Below are 7,775 nucleotides of genomic sequence, written 5' to 3' on the forward strand. Positions count from 1 at the left end.
CCAGTGTCAGCCTTTTAAGCCTCATGAATCCCAAGTTATATTTATTAAGTATGACATGTACTTACGCTTGCTTTATTTTTCAATTATTTGGATAAAATTCCCTGATGGGTACCAGATTGCTAGAGTTTGGAGGAATTAGACTTGTGATCAACCAGTCAGTTGTCCCTATGGAATTGGAGTCTTCACCCGAAGATCAGAGTTGTCTTTCCGTTGTTTGCTATCTAAGGTTATGTCTTTTATACTAAGTATGTTATATATTAAGCATTGTCTATTGATATTACCTTTATTTGTAGCTATATGTGAGATTTGACTTCCTAGGCTCACATATGGTGTGTATCTTATTTTGTCCTTAAAACCGGGTGCTACAAAGTGGTATCAGGGCAATGCTGACTATAGGACGCAGGCCTAGATAGAACTGGATGTTTTAGCATGCTTTCATCTTTGCTCAATTCTTGCTTTCTCTCTAACCTTGTTATTTACTAAAAGTTATGCTCACTTCGGCCTCTATTTTGTTATGAAAACCTTGTCCCTATTCTTAATCCTCTCTCTTCGTCTAAATAGATGGGTAGTAATGAGGAGACCACCGTCATCAAAGGTCAGGAGGACCAGGCTACGTTGTCCTTGACTACATTCGACAAGGAGAAGCTTTTATCTATGCAACAAGTATTAGAAGGAATGGCTCAACATGGGAGTTCTCAACCGTGCTTGCCACAGGGTCAAACCAATATACCAAAGGGACCAGTGAAGAGACAAGTGGCAGAAGCTTGGAAGAACATGAATTCCAGCAGAGGTGCTGGTAGTAATACGCTCGAAAGTCAGTATCAATGTCATTGTTGTGAACATTATGGTTTTCTTGTCTTCGAAACAAGCCAACTAAGAAGGAAGTCAAGGTGAACCTGAGTTGTGAGGCCAATGTGGATAAGAAGAGGAAGACAAACTCACTGGAGCCAGTATTGGGAAGTGACCAACATTTGAGTTCTACTATATTGTCACATCAAGCTCTAATCCCTTGTCAGATAAATTCAGACTTTAAAGAGTTAGAAGCTTCTTAAGCTAAAACTACTTCACATGAGGTATGCATAGATGGGTGGACAATCACCTATATAGAGTTTCAACCCCGAAAGATCAAGCGAGCTAGAAAGCAGTCTAGTCAAACAAAGATGAACTTTCAGAGTCAGCAAGCTGACAATACTCTAAGCAATAATTTTGTGGAGTATGACATCATGAAAGATCCAGCTAAGAGAAGGTGTTATCATTGTCAGTAGGAAGGATATTATGTTAAACTTTGCCTATAGAAGAATCAACAATTGTACCATGTAAGTGGCCAGAGTCGGATCACTACAAGGTTGCTACCAGAAAGTGTTAGTGATACCCAACCTGAAAGAAGCATTTGGTGAGATTGACGAATAAAGAAGTCATGCTAGATTACCTTAGTTAAGGAATAGGAGTTTGTGCCCTTTATGTAATAAAAATGAGAGTATCGCAAATTGAGTCAATGATTGAGTTGTGCACCATTATTGCTTTGTTGAATTGTCATTATGCTTATGATTGTTCTGCATCTTTGTAATGACTACAATGATCTTGTTGGGTGTTCCCACAATTTCATTTAGTTTATAGGCCTAAGTTATAAGGATTAATGAAATAAATAGTTGGGTTATGGTTTTCTTCTATTTTTCCTATCCTGTTGTCGGCACAAAAATATGTCAATGCACCTGGCACACAGCAAGCATAAAGGATCTGCTTAGGATGAGCCTGAAGATCTGCTTGGCTTCAACACAGGACCAGTCGACCCTATGAATTCCTCCCGAGGACGTGCTAGTTAATTTGACCTGCAATTGACAAGGAGAGAAAGTTTATCAGTAATTTAAGGCGAAACATGCCGGTCTTGCCTAGATAGTTCTAAGTGTGCCGCTTCGGGAGCAGCCAGACGGGAGAAATCGACTAAACAACCGGTACGCGAAGAAATTGATTATTAAAGATGGTAAAGCTTATGGTCTGTAATTGTTTTTATGATGACGAGTATAATGCACGTAGATGTAAATAAAATCATCAGCTAGGTGGATATTACCAATGTAAAGCATTAAACCGATAAGTTTAATGAGGAAGGATATAACATGCGAACAAATTGACTGTTTAGTACAAATAGATCTACAAACGCTCTGAATTTAATCTGCTATCATCAACAGTGAAATTCAACCGGATCGATGGAGCTATGATGACAACAACAAACTAATGCGAAAGAATCCATAAAACCATCCATACGTTGACATGTTTTAAAAAGACATGCTATATCTGTAAAAGCACAGGCGAATCAGCTGAAATAGCCAATTCAGTTAGACAAAGGATCATAGCATATGAACAATCGACTATTTAATAGGAGCAGACCTATAAACTCCTCAGATCCAACCTATTATCTTTAATAGTGGGGTTCGACCGGATCGATAGCAGCCATAATAAAGATAACAGACTAAACCTTTAAAGAAAATGGGTCTAATCACATTTAGCAGGGTCATGAAAAAATACTATGAGAGTTAAGATGCGAGTGATCGGCTATTTAGCCGATGCAGGCATAGCAGATAGTCAAGGTCATGCCCGGTCGAAAGCAAACCTACCAGCTAGCATACTCCGATCTAAAGTACCATTAGTGGGGATCGACCAGATTGTTACAGCCATAATAGCGAGCTATAGACCAGGTTCAACTAGCCAGTAAACCACCTCAAGATTAGACATGCCTTAACCTCGTACTATACATGATCAAGATCAAAGCAGAACAGTCGATGAAACATAATCCATCGTTTGAAGTAAAAACCATCGCATTGTGACAAAATAAACAACGGACTAAAAGGATATGAGGCTGATCTAGTTCGATCTCGATCGGGTAGGTTGATGTTGCTGAAAGCTAATGACAATAAGAACATCAGAAGGATCGGTAACTTAATGAATCTACCCAAAGGATGCCACCCTTAGGTAGAGCCGATAAATTGACCTTAATCTAATTTGAGCAGTGGAGGTCAAACTTAACCGATGTAGTCGTACTTGAGCTAGATAAGAGTCAATAACTAGCTTATACTAGAGCTCGTAGTGGTGGTCAAACTTAATCGATGCAGCCTTACAAACAGAAGTATAAGCCATGACGGTACTTATAGACAAGCCGGAGGTTGGCCGGACCGATGCAGTCGTGCTTGTTGAAGAACTTGCCAAGATCTGCACTACTCCTACTCCTAAGGGTTAGCACGAAGCCTAAAAAAGTAATTGACATTGATTGATTGGACGTCCTCTTTACAATAGCCGGGGTCCAATATTTATACCCAGAACCTAAGCATGAATCCTACTCAAGTACGATTCATTACAATCTTTGGTATAAGAGAAAACATTCTTGTCGGCACAAAAATGTGTATTGTGCCAGGCCACATGAGCAAGCCAGAAGGGTCTGCTCGATGGAGCTGGAGATCCGCCTAGCTTCAACGTAGGGGCAATCAATCCTGCGTATTCCTCCCAAGACATGTCAGTCAATTTGACCCTGCAATTGACAAGGAGAGAAAGTTTATCAGTAATTTAAGGTGGAACATGTCTGTCTATGTCCAGACAGTTCCAAGTGTGCCGCTTCAGGAGCAATTAAATGGGAGAAGTGACTTAAATAGCTGATACACACAGAAATCAGCTGTTACGGACTATAAAGCTCGTGGGTAGCGATTTATTTCATGTTGACATGTACAATACTCGTATATGTAAATAAGATCATTAGCTAGATAGATATTGCCATTATAAGCCATTAAGCCGATGAATCAAATCAGGAAAAGATATAACACGTGAATGAATTGATTATCTAATACGAATGGATCTACAAACGCTCTAAATCTAATCTATTACCACCAACAGTGAGGTTCAACTGAATCGATGGCAGCTATGATGATAGCAACAAACTAAAACCAAAGAATCCATAAAAACATCCATACTTTGATAGGCTTTCCGAAAGACATGTTATACGTGAAGGCTCGGATGAATCGACTAAAATAGCCGATTCAGATGAAGAGAACTACAACGCATGAACAATCGACTATTTCACGTGAACAAACCTAGACTCCTCAGACTCAACCTGCTATCTCTAATAGTGGGGTTCGACCGGATTGATGCAGCCATGAAAAAGACAACGAATCAAACCCTTAAAGTACACAAATCTATCCACACTTAATAGAATCATGGACTCACACCGTTGGCGTTAACGCACAGGCGATCGGCTATTTAGCCGATGCAAGCATAGTAAACAGTTAGGGTCACACCTGATTGAGAACAAATCTACCAACTAGCACCTCTCCAAGATCATTCGTGCCTTAACCACATACTATGCACGATCAAGATCAAAGTAGAATGGCCGATAAAACAAGACCCGTCGCTTAAAGTAAGAAATATCATGCTGTAGCAAAGCAAGCGACGGACTAAAGGGATATGATTTTGCTATGAAACTAATGACGATAAAAACATCAGCAAGATCGGTAACTTAATGAATCTAAGCAAAGGACGCCACTCTTAAATAGAGCCGATAACTTGACCTCAATCTAGTTCGAGCAGTGGAGGTCGACCGGATCAATGTAGACGTACTTGAACTAGACGAGAGTCGATAACTTGCTTATACCAGAGTCACAGTGGAGGTCGACCAGATCGATGCAGCTGTACGAACAGAAGTATAAGCTAGACGGTACTTACAGACAAGCTGGAAGTCGACCGGACCGATGCAGCACTGCTCGCTGAGATCTACTCTACTCTTACTCCTAAGGGGTGGCCAGAGCCGAAAAAAGTAAATGACTTGTATTTGATTGATTGTATCCTTTACAATAGCCGGAGTCCAATATTTATACCCGGAACCTATGCATGAATCCTACTTAAGCATGACTCATTATAATCTTTGGCATAATAGAAAACATTCCATATTTAAGATAACTTGGTCCCTAATCTTTCCCTTTTTATAGAGTCCACCATGTTTTTCCTGACGTCAATCGTAGCTTTTATCGTTATCTGCTAGCGCTATCTGAAAAGAGCCGATTCTAGTATTGTATTCGAATCAGTTAATACCGACCTTTACGCAATCGATTCCTTGATGACACGATCTTGGGAGCTTTCGAGTTCCAGCAACTCTTCTTCCCAATTTTTGGTGTAAACACATGCCCCCTAATTTTGAGCTAAAAGTAATTTTATTCTAAAATTATCATGCCTATACCCCCGATAGGTCCGTGGTCACGGGTGGAGAATCTTGATCTGCATCTACTGTCCGTCACCATCTTTGCCAGCTTATGAGCCCATGCTTCAAAACTTTATGAGAGCATCATTGCTTCATGAGCGCTTGGATCCATCTTTTAGGCTGACTATAAAATGTCTATCTGACTCTGGCGAGAGCAATTCAACAACTCAGTTATGTTTCTCTTCTGCTTGTTTTCTCAAGTGCCTCTAGCTCCGCTAGACCCTCCATGGTCTAATTCCTTGCTATGAGGATCTTGAGTGGTTAGAAGAATTCTTGTGCATAGGGTGATTATGTTGCTCATCTTAGCACCTTGTTGAGTAAGAGGATCAGCTACTATGGTTAGAAGAATTCTTATGATATCACTTGAGTCTTCTCTCTATGATCGCAGAGCTATTATAGTGTTTGTAAGGGCTAAAATGTGTGGACACCTTTCCCTTATTCGCTTCATCAAATGCCCATCGGGAAAACCACAGACTTATTTCCCATAGTCTCCTAGTCGCCGAGAAATTGGTTGGGCATCTTTTAAGTAGGTGGCCTTTCCCCTTCTCCTCATGCGATTTTATCAACATGCCGATGTGACTCGGTTCATGATGACCTTCGGCCTTGTGGGGATCCAGACTCCCTTCAATCCAAAGAAGCCTTGGTGCGTTGATCGCTGGTTAATGTAAACCTTTCATATCCATCCCACGATATTTTCTGATTATGGGAAGCAATAAGTCTGAATCTGTTATCTCTTCATGATCTGTCCCCTAAATTTCTGGAGTATCGATCCATTTCCATATCTAACTTTAATTCCATAACCCTAGCGAAATCTATCCTCTCACCTTCCTAGGCTATATATACGTGCCTCGGCTATAGATTGAAAAACAACCTGCTTTGTCCTAAACCTCTCATGTCTTTGGTGTGATTCTTCCTTTCCCATAGGTTTGAGGTCATGGAGAACAGCAAGAGATCTGCTAGGGAGGCCCTCAATGGATCTGCGTCATCACACTAGTGCCTTCGTCGTTAGGAGGGTGCAACTCAGGATGCTCCTACCGTCTCGAAGCATAGGGCCGACTCTACTCAGCCTTTGGGGTCATCCTCATCAATAGCTCACCACTAGCTCCCCTGCTATCCGAGGAGGCAGATCGACAATGACGATTTGCTCACCTCCATCGATCGACATGGCTAGAATCTCGTCGACTTCCTCTCCCTCGCAGAATCGACTCTGGCTATGGTTCGATGCCGATCGCCTTCCGAAGCCGACCCGGTGGAGGATAGGTTGGCCAAGACCGAGGCCAGAATCATGGGTGAGATGTCTACCACAACGTTTTGTTTCTTCTTAACTTTGTCTTCAAGATCTTGATCATCCCTCCCTTGAATCTTTTAGATCTATCGGCTCAGCTAGAAAGCCTCTAATCAGCTGTGGAGTACGCAGTGGGATTCGTCAATGCCAGAGGCGCTGTTCTGGTGGTTTGCTTGCACGACATCCCGAACCGTGTCAGGGAGGTCACTCTACATGGCGTTCGTCATGGCGCTACCATGGCATTGGCTGCTGCGCAAGCCCATTCTAGCTACGAGCTTCGGGGTTCTTCCCCACGGCTTTCCAGCCGTGGCACACCCTGGGGATCATGAGCGCCTGGTCGAGGATTTCTTCGACGCCACCAACTCTGTAGCCCTTACTTTCCATATCTTGCTAGAAAAACACTTAAAGTGTTCTAGCTCCCAAAATACTAGATCGGCTATTGCGATACTCACAGATTCATTAGCACAAATTAAACCAGCTCAACATCATCTCCATGCCATTGAGTCAAACACTGATGCATGGTTGATGGCACACAACAATTTATATGAATCCAGTCACAACCGAGGAGTAAACTATATGAACCTTTTCCATCGATGACGAAGAATGTAGTGAGCAGGGTCTTACTCCCGACTGTTAGTTCGATGTTCATTGCCCCCCCGGGTCTTTGATGCATTACCCCCAAAATCCTTAAGCATCATATTAGTTTTAATCAAATCTCCTGGTCCCTTGCCAAGTTTACGAAAAGTGGTGTAAGGCATAAGATTGATAGAAGCACCTTCATCCACCAACATCTTGTTCATCGGTTTCCCATCAACAAAACCTTTTACGTATAATGCCTTTAAGTGCCGATGCTTGACTGGTTTATCGAATATACCCTGCTGTATAACTGTCAACTTGGCAACTATCTGTTCATACTCCGACTCATCGAAATCTAAATAAACTTCTTGATATGCCGGAGCTCTGAACTCTGATGGCAACAGAAAAGTCATTTGAATATTAGCCGAAGGTTGCCCTCTATTGGTTGTTTGTTTATCACGCCATACTTGAGGTCTACCAGATACCTGAGTTTGTTCTAGCTCTCTGTTCCTTAGATGTTGCACCCTTCTTTTCTAGCTTCTTGTTAGACCTCTTGGACACCATTGGCCTTTCTGCAAAATATCTTCTTCTTTATTACTCTCTTCTTCATGATCAGCCTAGTTTTGATCGACAACTCGCTTTCCTAGCCGATCATGAACACTTCTATTTTTTAAGCGC

The sequence above is a fragment of the Miscanthus floridulus genome, chromosome 9 (assembly GCF_019320115.1).
Source record: "Miscanthus floridulus cultivar M001 chromosome 9, ASM1932011v1, whole genome shotgun sequence".
Classification (NCBI taxonomy): Eukaryota; Viridiplantae; Streptophyta; class Magnoliopsida; order Poales; family Poaceae; genus Miscanthus; species Miscanthus floridulus.